This window comes from Amblyraja radiata, chromosome 1 (genome assembly GCF_010909765.2).
Source record: "Amblyraja radiata isolate CabotCenter1 chromosome 1, sAmbRad1.1.pri, whole genome shotgun sequence".
Classification (NCBI taxonomy): domain Eukaryota; kingdom Metazoa; phylum Chordata; class Chondrichthyes; order Rajiformes; family Rajidae; genus Amblyraja; species Amblyraja radiata.
The window spans coordinates 100,091,638-100,111,552 of NC_045956.1; positions in this window are offsets into that span (position 1 = coordinate 100,091,638).

Genomic DNA, 19,915 nt, shown 5'->3' on the forward strand with positions numbered 1-19,915 from the left:
GTTATAGGGAGAGGTTGATTAAGCTGGGTCTTTATTCTTTAGAGCATTGAAGGCTGAGGGTAACTCCTACCTCAACAAGAACCTCGACCCACTACAGTTCGCCTACCGTCATAACAGGTCAACGGAAGATGCGATCTCACTGGCTCGCCACTCCGCACTGGACAATAAAAACATTTACGTCAGGTTGTTGTTTATAGCCTACAGCTCGGCGTTCAATACCATCATCCCCTCCAAGCTGGTTACCAGTTGCCCCTGTTCCATTATCTAAAGGGGCTGCCCCTTGCCTTCTATGGGAGTGTGGCTGGCGAGTCTGTGAACCGCGAGAGAAACAGGTTGCAAGGGACTCCTTGGTGCAGTACCCTCCACCCCAGGTCCCTGATGTAGACATCAGGGTCCACAGAATCCCTGTATAGAGGTACCCCCACTGGTAGCCTGCTTTTTTATTAATCAAAATTATTTATTCAAATATTAAAATATTATATACAAAACAATAAAACCAAAACAGAACCCACCACCATAATACAAGACAAACAAATATACTAAATAAACCACTTTACAACTATGTTACAATCTTTGTCAAGGATGCATTCAATCCCCCGTGTAAATGGAGTGTGTGAGGTTGCAGCCTCTGTCTCATTATCTAAAGGGGCTTTTCCTTGCCTTCTGGCTGCTCTTCTCACTCAACATCCTCATCTTTGGACACCCTGTGCGTAGGGGAGAAGGTAGGGCCGAGGATGTCCTGGTTGGGTGCTCCTGGGCCTGGCCAAGCTGGCCATCCGTGAGTCACGGGGTCAGGTGGAGGAGGGTGACGTTAGTGAGGGACTATGGGCTATCCACGGGCGCCCTGGGGCATTTACGGGACAGCTGGGCACTGTGGAGGGTTGAATGCATCCTTGACAAGGAATGTAAGATAGTTGTATAATAGTTTACAGAATACAGAAGGTAGTTGAGGCCAGTTCATTGGCTATATTTAAGAGGGAGTTAGATGTGGCCCTTGTGGTTAAAGGGATCAGGGGGTATGGAGAGAAGGCAGGTATGGGATACTGAGTTGGATGATCAGCCATGATCATATTGAAGGGCCGAATGGCCTACTCCTGCACCTATTTTCTATGTTTCTATGTTTATCGTTTGTCGTGTATTATGGTGGTGGGTTCTGTTTTGTTTTTTACTGTACTATATATTATTTTAATATTTTTATTTATTTATTTTTTTTAAAGCTGGTTACCAAGCTCACGGAACTGGGTCTCTGCGCATCCCTCTGCAATTGGATCCTCGATTTCCTCATCCACAGACCACAGTCTGTTCGAATTGGCAGAAATAGTTCTTCCTCATTAACAATCAATATGGGAGCACCTCAAGACTGCGTGCTCAGCCCCCCGCTCTACTCACTCTATACTCATGACTGTGTAGCCAGACTCAGTGCAAACTCCATCTTCAAGTTCGCCGACGACACCACCATTGTTGGATGAGTTACAGATGGTGATGAGTCAGAGTATAGAAGTGAGATCGATCGATTGGCTAAATAGTGCCAGCACAACAACCTGGCTCTCAATATCAGTAAAACCAATGAACTGGTTGTGGACTTTGGAAGAGGAAAGGACCTAAACAGTCTTTCCAGGTGAGGCAGAGGTTCACTTGCACCTCCTCCAACCTCATCTACTGTATCCGCTGTTCCAGGTGTCAACTTCTCTACATCAGTGAGACCAGGCGTCGGCTCGGCGATCATTTCGCTGAACACCTCCGCTCCGTCCGTCTTAACCAATCTGATCTCCCGGTGTCCCAGCACTTCAATTCCCCCTCCCATTCCCAATCTGAACTTTCTGTCCTGGACCTCCTCCATTGTCAGAGTGAGGTCCAGCGCAAATTGGAGGAACAGCAAGTCATATTTCGCTTGGGTAGTTTACACCCCAGTGGTATTCAGATAGCCCATGCTTTCTCTCTCCTTCCCCTTCCGTTTCCTAGTTCTGCCACTAGTCTTACTGTCTCCGCCTACATTCAATCTTTGTCCTGCCCCCTCCCGTCATCAGTCTGAAGAAGGGTCTCGACCCAAAACGCCCATTCCTTCTCTCCACAGATGCTGCCTCACCCGCTGAGTTACTCCAGCCTTTCGTGTCTACTTTCGATTTTACCAGCATCTGCAGTTGTTTCTTACACACACACAATATATATATACACACATACTAGACCAAATGGAACCAGTAGGGCCCCGCCCCCCAACGCAATAATCCACCACTCACCCGTTCCCCCAATACAACCCGTTTCCAACACTCACCCGTTTCTCCAACGCAATATTCCACCACTTACCTATAGCCCCCAGGGGAGGCCTGGTCCCCCAAAGCACTCCCTGGAGCCAATCAATCCTTCCCACATGTGGGCAGTCGGCACTTCCCGGAGCCAATGAATGGACTCGACTTTTGAGTCGGCGTCGGCACTTCATGGAGCCAATAAATCCTTCCCACGTGATTCTGCTAATGGTGATGCTGCTGCTCACCAATCGGGCCACCAATGCCAGAGAGGGACATTGCCATAATTCTGTCTCAAAATTCTGTGGGGAGTGGGCTGTGGGGAGTGGGGAGTGGACTGTGGGCTGTGGGGGGTGAGCTGTGGGCTGTGGGGAGGTGGGCTGTGGGGGGGTGGGCTGTGGGCTATGGGGGGTGGGCTGTGGGGAGTGGGCTGTGAGGATTGGGCCCTGGGGAGTGGGCTGTGGGGAGTGGGCTGGGGGTAAAATTTGCAAAGTCTTGGCTGCCGTTACCTTTGGCAACGGTGTCGGCTTGAAGATTTCACGGGCAGGTCCCATTGTAATTTCATTGTTGGACTCGGCTGCAAAGAGATGCCTTTGTGATTGGTGGACTGTGAGATGGCATTGTGACATCATCACTGGAAGCTGCTGGAAGACTGTCTCTCTTAGAAACCGTAATTATTTGCAAAGTAGGCTTTTTTTTAAACCTTAATCATTAATAACCTTTGAAATATAACATCAAATCTGAAGGAAACTTGACAAGAGCGACGATGGAAAAAATCTGAGTACGGTTCTGCAAAAATGTCAGCGCTTCCATGTACCATTTTGGCAAAGATACAATAACACACGTAGACAGACACTCACAAACACACACACAGAAACAAGACGAGACTTTTAGTATAATACAAGACCAAGTTGGGTCTGCTTCCCCAATGCACCCGTTCTCTACCCGTAGCCCCCACGGGAGGCGTGGTCCTCCAACACAAGCCGTTCCCGAACATAAGATTCCAGCACTCCCCTGCCTCCCTCAGCAGTGGGCTTTAAAAAAAATTCCAATTGCACTTGCCCTGCATGTTGCAATAGCAATTCGCCCTCCCCCTCCTGTGAGGTGAAAAGTTCAGAGTGTTCCTTTGTCGCAACATTGTATCGAAGTGTGTTGGAAGCTGGCAGGAATGATTTTAACAGTAAAAATCTTGTGAAAGTGGGCACAGACCTCGTGGGCCATAAGGCCTGTTCATATGCTGTGCTGTTCCATGCAAATACAGAATCTGGCATTAACTCACTTGCAATGATGCACTTCACCCCTGGTGCAGATCTGCCGAGGGTATTCTATGTGTAAGAAGGAACTGCAGATGCTGGTTTAAACTGAAGATAGACACAGAAAGCTGGAGTAACTCAGCAGGACAGGCAGCATCTCCAGAGAGAAGGAATGGGTCAAGACCCTTCTTCGGGGTATTCTATGCATTTCTATGCATATTCCTCCCTTTAATTCAACTTCACCTCCTTGTCTACTTTCTAAAATAATAGTCCTTAAGATGTTTCAAAACAAGATCAATCCAATAAGATTTATCCATAATTTACAACTGATTGCAGGTTGTCAAGTCAATGGGGCTGAGCTAGGATGATGTTGATAGGGTGTGGGGCATGGAAGGAAGACGCAGGGTTGGTCCATTATTTGATACTCTAGCGTAGAGATGTACCATTGGGATGCGAGTTAGTAGTATTCTCGTTGGAATCTGTTTCGTTCTTCTCCCTATCTGATGTTGATTCAAGTTGCTGAGCAAATAATAATATTCTCAATCAAGTTAGAACAGACATTTGTCACATGTCCTTAAGGTCATTTTATGATGATGCACACATTTTAAAACTCTACCATGACCTAATTTAAGGAAAGCAATTGAGCAAAAACTGCTCACATTTGAACTGTGTACTATTGATAGAAATTGGTTGTGGTTCAAGGAAAAACATTCCCTGCCCAGTCAATGTAACTGATGAGGGTATAATTCAAATCTCAGCTAACCACAGTCTGAATGTTTTGGGCCCTCTAAGACAGGGTACTGATCCATTTAACTCAAAGTGTCTTTCTAGATGAGTTCATACCACGAAAATAGTTTAATTATTGAACAGCTGAATAACATGTTTACGTTGCTGCTTACTTCTGAATAAGTTCTCTCCTGCTTTTGTACACAGTCTATGACCAACTCTTTGATATGAAATTATTTCACTTGTTAAAAGAAAAGCGTCATTTTTGGATGTAAAGGTTTCTTGATCAAGCCTTATGCACACATTGGCTGAGATTGATATCTTCTAGTACTATCCAATAGTATAAGAAACAATAATGCAAACTCCACACGATAGCACCCGAGTACAGGATCAAACCTGGCTCTCTGCTACTGTAGAACAGCAGCTCTACCTGCTGCACACTCTTATGACCAGACAGATTAGACCAATTATGGACACAGAAATAGTTGAAACAATTTAAATAATCACAAATAAATATGAATTTATAAAAAATAAGACTATTTGAACGTATTAACTAGTGTTAATTAAAATATTAATTAAGATAAGGGAAAAGCAGAAGCCCTGATCCTGTTAATGCAGTTCATCCAGTGCTTCCACACCTCAAAAAAAAACTTTAAATAGGATCCCAAATTTTCTGGAATTCCCCAACTGCGTATGTGCGACTGCCGCCCCAACTGCGCACGAGCGGATACCGGGCCCACTGCGCACGCACGGGGAGACGGCGTCATTTTCCGTCACTACCGCGTCACCGGCGCCATTTTCAATTGTGATGCGGCTGATGGGCCTCCCCCAACTGCACAGGCGCGGATGGTCGTAAATATACTTTCTTTCCCCAAATCATCCCGCGGGCCGGATTGGACCCCTTCGCGGGCCGGATGCGGAAATTTCCCGAAATTATTTAATTTCCCTAAAATTACCCGAAGACAACCTGAATTTCCCGAATTTCGAGTGATTTCCTTCAAAGTGGAAACACAGTTCATCTGTCCCTTTCAGAGGAATGCGGCCACACTTGCTGAATCAACTCAGATAAAGCTGAGGCACCAGGTACAAAGTGACCTCAGCTTAGGTCACTGCAGAGGGCCCGTAGACCGAGTTCTGAGTCCAGAGTGAGGGGGATCTGCATCTGACTTGCAAAGCGTTCCACATTTTTGGTGCTGCCATGCACAGGTTTGAAGCCTGGAATGCACACATTTAACCCGCAGTTAGCTGGTAGTCGTGTAAGGAGCCACCAGTTAGCTGACGGTGAAACCTGCCCTAAATTAACCAAAGAAGGTGCTATGAGCATTGGTAATATAAATACAAACTATTGTTCTCTGATTTAAAACATACATTTGGTTAAAAAAAACAGATCATGATCATCCCACATTGGCCATATTTTGGATGTTACCATCTCAGCTTGACCTAAGCCTTCAATTTTTCCATGTTTCATAAGGGAAGGAACATAGAACGTATAAAAGTACAGTACAGGAACAAGCCCTTTGGCCCACCATGTCAGTGGCAACCATGATACCAGATTTATCTAATCCAATCTTCCTGCACAAAGTCTGTATCCTTTTATTCCCTACCTGTTCATGTATCTGTTTAAATAACTTTTAAATGTTGATATTTTATCAACTTTGACCACCTCTCCTGGCAGGATGGGAGATTGCAACCTTCACGTGGTCCACCCTGTTTCGACTAATACAATCAACCTGACGTGCACAAACAAATAGATCAAATAGAACAAGTTGACCTACAACTTTAGGCTGTGCACGCCATATGCAAGAAGAAGAAGACCTCTCCTGGCAATGCTATACAGGCACCACCATCCTCTGTGTAAAAAGAATGGCTGCAAAAATGTCCTCTAAAATGTCCCCTCTCACCTTAAAGCTATGTCATCTAGTATCTAACATTTCCATGCTAGATAAAAAAGATTCTGACTGTCTTCACTATCTATGCCTCTCATCATTTTATAAGGTCACACCTTAGCCTCTGACACTCCAGAGAAAACAATCTCAGTTTGTCCAACCTCTACTCCTACTGAATACACTCCAATCCAGGCAATATCTAAGTGAACCTCTTCTGCACTCTGCAAAGCCCATTTCCTTCCTATAATGTGGCGACCAGAACTGTACACAATACTTCAGATGTGGCCTAACTAAAGTTGTATACAGTTGCAACATAACTTACCAACATTTATACTGAATATGCCCTGACTGATGAAGACAAACAAACAGCACATGCATCAACATTATTTACTTGCGTTGCAATTCTCAAGGAGCTGTGGATTTGCACCCCAAAGATACCTCTGTACATCAGTACTCCAAAGGTCCTGTCATTTACTATCTACTTTCACCTTGCATTTGACCCACCAAAATGCAACATCTCATACTTGTCCAGATTAAACTCCACCTTCATTTCTCCACCCATATTTTCAATTGATCTACATCCTGCTGTACCCTTTATCAACTTCTCCTCACTCTCCACAACTCCACCAATTGGTTAAGTAAATAATAGCTATCAGCTACTTTTCAAAATTGTTAATGCTGGAATCTAGAAAATCTTTATATATGAACATAAAATGAAATTAATTATCATTGTGAGGAATGCATGCATTTATATGAATGTTTTATATTTTTCAATAAAATAATTGGAATGTTCTTTACACCAGGGCCCTGTCCTATTTGTACAATGCCACATACTTGATCACAAGTAGGTCAACCCATTTCTTGCTGCAGGAAACTGAAAATACGCCAAATAATCATAGAATTATGGCTACACATTAATGATTTTTACACTTAAATTTTAAGGCTGAAATTTGGATCCCCACAATTGTGCTTACCAGAGAGCCCCGAGTAATGATATTGCAGGAAACAATGAATTAATTCTAGCACATATTTCAATAGAATGGAAAGATAATATTGAATTCACTGAGGAAATGTTAATTAGAAGACAAAACAAAAGAAGTTGTAAACATTTGACCCTTGCATTGTTTTCTGAAAGGAATCACTTTTGTGGTGATCTTTCTTCACAAATGCTTTTATTATCCCATTTAAGCAGTAGGAAATACTCAAAAATGTGAACAATTGATTCTCCAATAGTATGATTGTGACTTAAGTTTGGGCTACGTTAGAAACCTCGATGAATGGATTAACATTAATAAACTATGAAGTCCCAAAGGCTGAAAACTAATATTAAAATATATTTTCTTTAGGGTGGCACAGGGTCATAGCCAGTAGAGCTGTTGATTCACAGTACCAGAGAACTGGGTTCAATCCTGACCTCAGATGCTGTCTGTGTGGAGTTTGCACATTCACCCTGTGATGTGTGGGTTTCTTTCAGATGCTCTGGTTTCCCCCCAACATCCAAAAGCTGTGCGGATTTGTAGGTTAATTGGCTGCTGTACATTGCCCCTAATGTGTAAGGAGTAGATATGACAGGAGGATCACATAGGACCAGTGTAAACAGGTGGTGACTCGGTAGGCCAAAGGGCTAGTAACCTTGGTGTATCACCAAACTAAACTAAGAAAACATCTGCACTTTGTTTATATCCCCCTACAAAGTAGTACAAAACATACTTTATCTATTACAACATTGAGTTAGCCGTTTCAGATGTATTTTCTATATTTTGGAATAAAAACAAAATAAGCACATAAGCAGGTTGATGCATTTCTATGGAATGATGAAGAAACATAGAAACATAGAAAATAGGTGCAGGAGTAGGCCATTCGGCCCTTCGAGCCTGCACCGCCATTCAATATGATCATGGCTGATCATCCAACTCAGTATCCTGTACCTGCCTTCTCTCCATACCCCCTGATCCCTTTAGCCACAAGGGCCACATCTAACTCCCTCTTAAATATAGCCAATGAACTGGCCTCAACTACATTCTGTGGCAGAGAATTCCAGAGATTCACCACTCTCTGTGTAAAAAATGTTTTTCTCATCTCGGTCCTATAAGATTTCCCCTTTATCCTTATAGTATAAAGAATCACATTTATTTTGCACAGGTCTTCTTATGGAGTCATTTTATAATCATTTTGAATACTTACTGTGCACTTCTCTGAATTCAGATTTCTGAACAAATTTACTTAAAAATAGAACAATTTGGTATCCATGCATTCCTACAATTTATGTTGTAGACATTCACTGCATGTTCAGTAAACAATACAATACATTGAAAGGAAATTGTGATGAAAAATATTAATGACATTTTCCTCCTTAAAGTGAGAGTTATGTTAACATTTAAATCAATCAATAAATTTAAATGTCACAGTCTCTATGTCCCAAGACATATCAGTTTAAGTGCATAAAAAGACACACTGGGTAACCTGGCCCCCAACGGCAATTGAAAGCAGAATACATGAGAGTTATCAGAGCACTGCAACAATACAGGCACCATGTCACCCAAATTGGTCTTGCTCACGTCATGGAACAAAGCACTTCAGTTTTGATTATGAATTATTTTTCAAAAGGATAACAAAAAGTAACAAAATGATAAAATAGTGCCAAAGGGCTGAGAAAATAAAACCTTGTTATGATAATTTTAAGCCTCTTTTGTGATTTATTTTTTAAACTGTGAAACTTTGGTATATTCCCTGCTACATTTAACCTCGTAATCTTAGGTGTTGACACTTAGTATGAAGTGTCTGCCATGTATTGCTTTGATAAATATAAAACATGTAAAATTATTCTTCATTTAATTATTTTATTTAAAATGTTTTAATATTCTGTTATTGTACCTCCGGGGGAAAGGATTGATTCAAGACAATACTAACCGTGACAGAATGAATCTTTTTTGAACCACTGGTAAAACATGATGATAAGTAGAATAATGCAAAAGGCTGGGAACAAAGTTAACCAAATAATCTCAAGGATGCAGCTGTGCCCTGGAAACATAAGAAAATCATTATTAGCATATTGTCATTTCTTACTTTATAGTCTTTGACAATATTTTTATTTATCTGTTTGTGCAAAATAATGAAAGGAATATTTGATTAATCCCATAAAAGTAATATGTTTACAGGTATGGTCTATTCAAGTTGAACAAAGTGGACTATGGATCCATGATGGAGGAGCTGGCCAAAGTTGACTGGAAAGATACCCTAGCAGGGATGATAGTATAACAACATTGGCAGGTATTTCTGGGAATAATACAGAAGGTGCAGGATCAGTTCATTCCAAAGAGGAAGAAAGATTCCAAGGGGAGTAAGGGGCGACTGTGGCTGACAAGGGAAGTCAGGGACAGTATAAAAATAAAAGAGAAGTACAACATAGCAAAGATGAGCGGGAAGCCAGAGGAAAGGGTAACGATTAAAGAGCAACAGATGATAACTAAAAAGGCAATACGGGGAGAAAAGATGAGGTAGGAAGGTAAGCTAGCCAAGAATATAAAGGATAGTAAAAGCTTCTTTAGGTATGTGAAGAGGAAAAAAACAGTTAAGACCAAAGGGAGTCCAGAGTCCAGTGTCGGGGGAGTCCAGAACCAGGGGCCACAGTTTAAGAATAAGGTGTAAGCCATTTAGAACGGAGACAAGGAAACATTTTTTCTCACAGAGAGTGGTGAGTCTGTGGAATTCTCTGCCTCAGAGGGCGGTGGAGGCAGGTTCTCTGGATGCTTTCAAGAGAGCTAGATAGGGCTCTTAAAAATTGCGGAGTCAGGGGATATGGGGAGAAGGCAGGAACAGGGTACTGATTGGGGATGATCAACCATGATCACATTGAATGGCGGTGCTGGTTCGAAGGACCGAATGGCCTACTCCTGCACCTATTGTCTATAAAGTTGGGCCCTTGAAGACTGAAAAAGGAGAATTTATTATGGGGAACAAGGAGATGGCAGATGAATTGAACAGGTACTTTGGATCCATCTTCACTAAGGAGAACACAAACAATCTTCCTGATGTACTAGTGGCCAGAGGATCTGGGGTGACAGAGGAACTGAAGGAAATCCACATTAGGCAGGAAATGGTGTTGGGCAGACTGATGGGACTGAAGGCTGATAAATCCCCAGGGCCTGATGGTCTGCATCCCAGGGTACTTAAGGAAGTGGCTCTAGAAATTGTGGACGCTTTGGTGTTAATTTACCAATGTTCTATAGATTCAGGATCAGTTCCCGTGGATTGGAGGGTAGCTAATGTTATCCCACTTTTTAAGAAAGGCGGGAGAGAAAACAGGGAATTATAGACCAGTTAGCCTGACATCGGTGGTGGGGAAGATACTGGAGTCAATCATAAAAGATGAAATAGCAGCACATTTGGATAGCAGTAACAGGATTGGTCCAAGTCAGCATGGATTTATGAGGGAGAAATCATTCTTGACTAATCTTTGGGAATTTTTTGAGGGTGTAACTAAGAAAATGGACAAGGCAGAGCCAGTGGATGTAGTGTACCTGGACTTTCAGAAAGCATTTGTTAAATTCCCACATAGGAGATTAGTGGGCAAAATTAGGGCCCATGGTAATGGGGGGAGAGTGCTGACATGGATAGAAAATTGGGTGGCAATCAGGAAACAAAGAGTAGGAATTAACGGGTCCCTTACAGAATAGCAGGCAGTGACTAGTGGGGTACTGCAAGGCTCGGTGCCGGGACCACAGCTAATTACAATACATACTAATGATTTAAATGAAGGGATTACAAGTAACATTAGCAAATTTGCAGATGACACAAAGCTGGGTGGCAGTGTGAACTATGAGGAGAATGCTATAAGAATGCAGGGCGACTTGGACAGGTTGGGTGAGTGGGCAGATGCATGGCAGATGCAGTTTAATGTGGATAAATGTGCGGTTATCCGCTTTGGTAGCAAAAACAGGAAGGCAGATTATTATCTAAATGGTGTCAAATTGGGAAAAGGGGAAGTACAACGGGATCTGGGGGTCCTTGTTCATCAGTCAATGAAAATAAGCATGCAGGTACAGCAGGCAATGAAGAAAGTAAATGGCATTTTGGCCTTCATAACAAGAGGAATTGAGTATAGGAGCAAAGAGGTCCTTCTGTGGTTGTACAGGGGCCTAGTGAGACCACACCTGGAGTATTGTGTGCAGTTTTGGTCTCCAAATTTGCGAAGGACATTCTTGCTATTGAGGGAGTGCAACATAGGTTCACAAGGTTAATTCCCGGGATGGCGGGACTGTCATATGCTGAGAGAATGGAGCGGCTGAGCTTGTATACTCTGAAAATTTAGAAGGATGAGAGGATATATAAGATTATTAAGGGTTTGGACATGCTAGAGGCAGGAAACATGTTCCCGATGTTGGGGGAGTCCAGAACCAGGGGCCACAGTTTAAGAATAAGGGGCAAGCCATTTAGAACGGAGATTAGGAAACACTTTTTCACACAGTTGTGAGTCTGTGGAATTCTCTGCCTCAGAGAGCAGTGGAGGCCGGTTCTCTGGATACTTTCAAGAGAGAGCTAGATAGGGCTCTAAGATAGGGGATATGGGGAGAAGGCAGGAACGGAGTACTGATTGGGGATGATCAGCCATGATCACATTGAGTGGTGCTGGCTTGAAGGGCCGAATGACCTACTCCTGCACCTATTGTCTATTGTCAATGCTTTGTTTTAGGAAGCATAAAATTACAACAAAAAATATGAGTAAATGAATGGGCAAAACTGACAAAGGAATTTTTAAATATGCAAGCGCAATGTCATTCTTTTCATATTTCCATCTACAAAGCTAACAAATTACAATGCTCATAATGTATTAGGCTGCCTATTTGAACTTTAGTTGATTAATTTAGTTGAATGGAGAATCAGGTCAAGAACAGAACAGGCTGACTAAGGTCTATTTTTAGTGGTCTGTCCCTTTTTTCTAGAATATTATATTCTATGAAAGTTTGAAACAGAACATTGCCCCTTTATTTGGGAGAAATGCCGCTTCAAAAATAGTCTAAAGAAGGGTCCTGACCCGATACGTCACCTATCGATGTTCTCCAGGGATGCTGCCTGACCTGCTGAGTTACTTCAGCACTTTGTGTTCTTTTGTTTGGAAATCAGCATCTGCAGTTCCTCGTTTCTACTTCAAAAATAGATGTGCTTCCTACCATGGATCTATTCTCACAGAAGTAATGGGAGATTTCACGTATCTTCTGGCACCAGGACCACTGTATGGCCTTTACATTGATTGTACACTGTCAGTGTCCCTCAGAGTTCACTTCCTCATTTTCCATTTGCACAGTGTGATCCTTGAGAAATCATTGATTTATCTCATGCAGAGTATAGCTGCACACGCAATCGTAATGAAAGCAAATATTCCTCACATGTTTGGATATAATGGATTTATCACTATTCAGGGACAAAGGAGGTAAGTCATCCACAATAAGGAAAAAGCATTCTAGTTCCATTGTTTTATTATTTTACCACCAGGCATAATAATTATATATAGTATCTTGTTACTATGACTGACCTGATAACAGATCCTATTGATCATTATCTAATAAATAATGGAGTTTGATCAACCACAATCAGATTCTCAAGTTGTCACTTGTGGTTGATGCTACATGTGATTAGTATGGTGACAACTCAGATTGTGGATCAATGGTATTTTTAACAAGGCAATTTGTACCTGTATATTAGTAATTAAAAACGGGGGGGAAATCTAATTTGGTAAAAGAAAAATATTTAAAAATAAAATAAAAATGTGACAATAACTTCTGAACATTATGCAATATATTTATAATATGCCTTTGATAAAAACTAAATATTCTTCCAAAGTACAACCACTTCACATGGTTCTGTTGCACACATAATATTGCCAATTTTGCAAAACTATCATAAAATTAAATAAATGGTCTAATTAATTAAGATAAATTAATGTCAAAATGGACATACTTTAATAAACTTTGTGAAACAAATATTTAGTTTAGTTTAGAGATACAGCGTGGAAACAGGCCCTTTCGGCCCACCGGGTCCGCGCCAATCAGCGATCCCGCACATTAACACTATCCTATTACCCACTAGGGACAATTTTTACATTTATCAAGCCAATTAACCTACATACCTGTATGTCTTTGGAGTGTGAGAGGAAACCGAAGATCTCGGAGAAAACCCACGCAGGTCACGGGGAGAACGTACAAACTCTGTACAGACAGCACCCCTAGTCAGGATCGAACCAGGGTCTCCAGCACTGCATTCGCTGTAAGGCAGCAACTCTACCGTTGTGCCACCATAATCTTGACAAATTATTGAGGGAATTTGGTAAATTCAAACGTTTTTTTTAAATCTTTGTAATCGGGACTGACAGTTAAAGGTATGTTCTTAGAAAATAGATTGTGAAGTATATTTTTTGTACACTGGTCGCCAAATTTAAATAAACATAAATTGTGAAGAAAAATCTGGGATTTATTGTACGGATTTTGAAGTCTGCAATTTTCATAAGTTGGACACAAATTGCTGGAGTAACTTAGCGGGTCAGGCAGCATCTCTGGAGAAAATGGATGGGTGACATTTCAGCTCTGAACCCTTCTTCAGACTGATTTTCATTACAGGTTGCTTCAAACAATGCTCAGATCCATCATTGAATGTCACTTCTGGAAGTTTTGTTGAAGATGGGGTGATCAAGAACCCAATCCCCATCCCCATGGCCTGCCTTCCCCATGAGGTCCTCGATCAAACTGCAGCCCCAGATATGCTTAAGTTCCTTTGTGTGGCCTGCACTGAAGATGTGCACAAAGGAATGACCTTGTCTCACGTCAGACCAAACCAGCCTTGAGGACAAGCATGTTGTGAAGGCAAAAGACCAGAAGTACAACCGTTTAAATAAAAGAGAATGTTGGAAAGACCCTGCATCTGAGGGGAAGGAGAAAACAGATTTATGTTACAGGGCTGATTCTTTGAAGGTGCTGGGAATCTGCTTCAGAGGAGCTGGAGAATGGGGCAAGGACTGACTGGAGCAAAAAATTGCAGAGAGTTGTTGATGTAGTTCAATCCATCACACAGACCACACTCCCCTACATTGACTCCATCTATACTTCACGCTGCCTCAGAAAAGCAGCCAATATAATCCTATACTTGTCCCACCCCGGCCATTCCTTCTTCCCCCCCACTCCTGTCAGGCAGAAGATTCAAAACATGAAAACAGATTATCCAATATCTGCCTCAAGAACAGCTTCTTTCCCTCTGAATGGTCCTTCCATAAGCTCGGGTACAGTCTGATTTAATTCCATCCCATTGAGGACATTGGACTTTGTCTCTAGAATTGGTGCGCTACAACGCTGAGTACTATATTCTTCATTCTGTATCGACCCCTTGTACTTCTTATTTCACTTGAGTTTGGTTTGATTCTACCTAGGTATGACAATATCTGATTTGATTAAATAGGATGCATAATAAAGCTTTTCACTGTACCTCGGTGCACGTGACAATAATACACCTAAACCTAAAATTGCCCCTCCACCTCTGGTCTGCTGTCTGGCAGGTCTCTGGCACCTACTTGATGCAAGGTCTAGTGACCAATGAACTAAATTAATGCCAAAGGATCAAATTGGGCCTAAAGAATATATCATGTCGGTCTCTGAATGTGTTCAGATCTAGGTCCATACAAGTAGAGACAAGTGATATGTACAGATGGCCTTTCGCTGTGTGACACAATGCAGTACAGTACTGGTGGCACCAATGACATACTTTAAAGATCCAACAGCTCTAAGACAAACTTGAATTTTCCGGCAGTAGGTTAATACACAAAACACTTTAGTGTCTCAAATAATAACAAATTGGCATAATACTGTAGGACACAGAGGAAACTCTAGACTGTTGGATCATTAAAATATGTGATTAGTCCCACCAGTATCCAAGTTCCTTGATTTATATGAGATCTACTATTAATATTAATCTTTACTTTGAAGTCCACTTGCTTCTCCGGGAGCCATTATAAAAGAATTTGTCAAGGCAATCTCTTTGTGAAAGAGTCTCATATTTTCAAACTGATATGCCTTTAATACCAATGAGGAATTTTCAAACATAATCTATGAGCTGTCAACCACCTCAGCCATTGCATCAGATAGACTACCCACTGGGACTTTATATGCATATCCCTATTCCCAACTGAATCAGTCAGAGCTGTAAAATAGCTGGCCATAAATTTATTGGGAGATATCATTTTACTTCCAACATTAATTGTAAAATTCAAGACAGACCTGTCATGTTTACATTCCTTCGGGTTACTTTGTACCATCAGGTCATGCATCTCCAGTAACAGTAAAGCAGGAGTACCCTAAATATATATATATAGCAAATACCATCAAAAATAATGTTAAGAACTCACATAAACAAGTTTTCTTAAATTTAGCTACTGATGTCCACACACACACATACATACACATACATGTGTGTGTGTGTGTGTGATGTGGACATTAGTAGCTAAATTTAAGAAAACTAGTTTACGTGAGTTCCTAACATTATTTTTGATGGTATTTGCAAAGATTAAATGACACCATCAAATCCGATCTGAACAAATTCAACCTGGAATGAACAATGGGATTGTACGATGCAAAACAAACGTTATTGATTTTAGTCTCTGTTCAGGTACTGATCTATTGCTTTATTTTTATTGTTGACTACGACTTCTGGCATATCTGAGAGATGGACCAATAAATCTTGTACTTTATGTGAAATCCAGTCTCAGCATTCCTCATATCACTTGTAAACTTGATGTAAGGACAAATCTGATTACCAACTGTAAATTGTCTCTTAAATCTATCTTATGACTTCATCAAATTCAACTTGATGTACTGACCTTGATTTTCAGTAGCAGACCTCTGAAGTTTGATATGTGTGACGCACTTTGTACTTTGCATTCTCCCTGGGGTGTGGATGTTCCAGACAACATGAATGTCTTCTGGTAAAGGTTCTGCCATGTTTGTGTTCATGTCTAAAGTGGAAACATTCTAGTTACTTTGAGCTTCCAAGTGAAATAAAGACATTTGATTTGTCCGATCACGAATAATCGACTATTTTTCTGTCATTGCTGATCAGTAGACTAATTTGCAGACATTGATTGTGTGATTAGCTATTGTTACCTTGGATCTGTGACAATCAAAATGGATGAAGGTGAATCTGATGCACGTTGGTGTTTCTCACAAGATAACTATCTATTTAACAAGTGATTAATAATACTGAACCTTTGACAAGGGCTGAATCTTTGACTAGACCTTTGACAAGGTCCCACACAAAAGATTAGTGTGCAAAATTAGAGCACATGGTATTGGGGGTAGGGTATTGACATGGATAGAGAACTGGTTGGCAGACCAGAAGCAAAAAAGCAAAGAGTAGGAATTAACAGATCCTTTTCAGAATGGGCAGGTAGTGACTAGTGGGGTGCCACAAGGCTCAGTGCTAGGATCTCAGTTAGTTACAATGTACATTAACAATTTAGACAAAGGAATTAAATGTAGCATGTCCAAGTTTGCGGAAAGCTGGGTGGCAGTATGAGCTGTGAGGAGGATACTATGACGCTGCAGGGTGACTTTGATAGGTTGGGTGAGTGGGCAAATGCATGGCAGGCGCAGTATAATGTGGATAAATATGAGGGTATCCATTTTGGTGGCAAGAACAAGGCAGATTATTATCTGAATGATACCACCCGGGGCGCCGCACGATTGGCAGCCCCGTCAACAGTCTGTCTGTTGCTTCATCTTTTAAAAACATTTAGTGTGTGTTGAAAGTTTGTGTAAATGTTATCCGGTTTGTTTTATGTGGGGGAGGGGGAATGGGGAGGGGGAACCACGGGAGAGCACAGAAGGGAAGAGATTTTAACCTTTTTTTTGCCTTCCGTCACAGTGAGGAATGTGGAGAAGTCACTGTGGTGGATGTTTATGTTAAAAAGTATTTTGTGTGTTCCGTTGCTTTTTATTTGTATGACTGACTTGGCAAATTAAATTCCTCATACGTTGCAAAACATACTTGGCTAATAAAGTATTATTGTGCTTGTGATTGATTGTGTCAGATTAAGAAAAGGTGAGATGCAACGAGACCTGGAGGTCCTTGTACATCAGTCACTGAAAGTAAGCATGCAGGTACAGCAGGCAGTGAAGAAAGCTAATGGCATGTTGGCCTTCATAGCGAGAGGATTTGAGTATATAAGAGCAAGGAGGTCCTACTGCAGTTGTACAGGGCCCTGGTGTAACTGCACCTGGAGAATTGTGTGCAGTTTGGGTTTAAGGAAGGACATTCTTGCTATTGATGGAGTGCAGCATAGGTTCACGAGGTTAATTCACTGGATGGTGGGACTGACATATGATGAAAGAATGGATCAACTGGGCTTATATTCATTGGAATTTAGGATGAGAGGAGATCTTTTTTTTTTTTTTCACTGTATCGCTGTGCATGTGATGTTTTTTTGTTTTTTTTGCGAGGCAACTGAAGCAACAAGAAAAGGAAAAAACTATCACTAAAATTAAATCGGATAAGGGTGAGTTTCTAACACTGCCAAAGGATATTAATAAGAGGTTTGCCCAATTTTATCATAATTTATATACATCTAAAATAAATACAGATGATAGTAAAATTACAAATTTTTTAGATAATTGCAATCTCCCAAAATTGGATAGTTTAGAACAAGAGCAATTAGGAGCACGGATTACTAGTGAAGAAAAAAAACAAATAATAAACTCACTGAAAAATGGGAAGACCCCAGGACCAGATGGTTTTAGTAATGAATTTTATAAAAGATTTCAGGAGTCAATTGTACCAAGATTATTCAATTTATACATGCAGGCTTATACCGAAAATAAACTACCAGAAACCCTAGCAGAAGCAACAATAACGCTTATACCAAAAAAAGATAAAGATTTAGATGAACCGGGTTCTTATAGAGCTATTTAACTTCTAAATACGGATCAGAAAATTTGAGCAAAGATTCTAGCTAGAAGACTAAATAATTATATTAACAATTTAATAAAGACGGATCAAATGGGATTTATACCCAAAAGACAATCATTTAATAATTTGAGAAGACTTTTCAATATAATGTACTCTCACAATGAGGACAATGAAGATATTTCAGTTGTTACGCTGGATGCAGAGAAGGCATTTGATCAGGTAGAATGGCAGTATTTATACACGGTACTCCAAAAATTTAATACGGGAGAGAATTTTATTAGATGGGTTAAACTACTTTACGATAGACCTACGGCAAGAATATTAACTAACAATATGCTATCTTCAAAATTTTACTTATCAAAGGGTAATAGGCAAGGTTGTGCCTTATCACCATTGCTATTTGCCCTTATGATAGAACCGCTTGCCGAAAGGATTAGAAATCACCAGAATATTCACGGATATAACACTAAGGACTCAAAGAATAAAATTTCATATATGCTGATAATATCCTTTTATATATTACTAATACACAAACGAGTATACCCACCTTATTAACACTAATTGAGGAATTCGGCTCTTTTTCAGGATATAGAATAATAACCATATAACCATATAACAATTACAGCACGGAAACAGGCCATCTCGGCCCTACAAGTCCGTGCCGAACAACTTTTTTCCCTTAGTCCCACCTGCCTGCACTCATACCATAACCCTCCATTCCCTCTCATCCATATGCCTATCCAATTTATTTTAAAATAATACCAACGAACCTGCCTCCACCACTTCTACTGGAAGCTCATTCCACACCGCTACCACTCTCTGAGTAAAGAAGTTCCCCCTCATGTTACCCCTAAACTTCTGTCCCTTAATTCTGAAGTCATGTCCTCTTGTTTGAATCTTCCCTATTCTCAAAGGGAAAAGCTTGTCCACATCAACTCTGTCTATCCCTCTCATCATTTTAAAGACCTCTATCAAGTCCCCCCTTAACCTTCTTGGAATAAAAGCGAAATTATGTCTTTAAAACCACAGGATCCGAGACACATACTAAAATTCCCCTTCAAAATTGCAACAGAAAAATTCAAGTATCTGGGTATTCAAATTACAAGAAGACACAAATCATTATTTAGTGCCAATTTTATGCCACTATTAAATAAACTGAATGATATGATTAAATTTTGGAAAACGCTCCCGCTCTCATTGATAGGTAGAATTAACGCTATAAAAATGAACTTCTTACCACAATTAATATATTTGTTTCAAGCGATCCCAATATATATTCCAAAATATTTTTTCAAAAAACTTGATTCTACTATCACTACTTTTATATGGGATTACAGAGCACACAGAATTCAACAAAAGCATTTGTGTAAACCTAAAGAAGTTGGGGGTTTATCATTACCTAACTTTATGTATTACTACTGGGCAGTGCATATTAAGAACATAATGTACTGGTTGGATAGTTCCACTCAGCAGTTGGAGTGGATAAGAATGGAGAAAGAGGAGTGCTATCCGCACGATATAGGAACGATCTTGCTCTCACCGATAAAATTGAATAGTATAATATATAAGAAGAACCCAATTATTCATAACACAATAAGAATTTGGAATAAAAGTATCCTTGAAATTAAATAATCTATCAATACTAACCCCAATATTGAACAACCCCGCATTCAAACCATCTCTCATCGACAAAACATATCAACAATGGGATGGACTTGGGATTAGGAAAGTAGGGGATATGTATGAATTGGGCAAACTGTTATCATTTCAACATTTAAAATTAAAATTTAAACTGAAGGATAATCAATATTTTAAATATATACAGATATGTGACTTTATGAAGAAATATACACATAGATTTCAA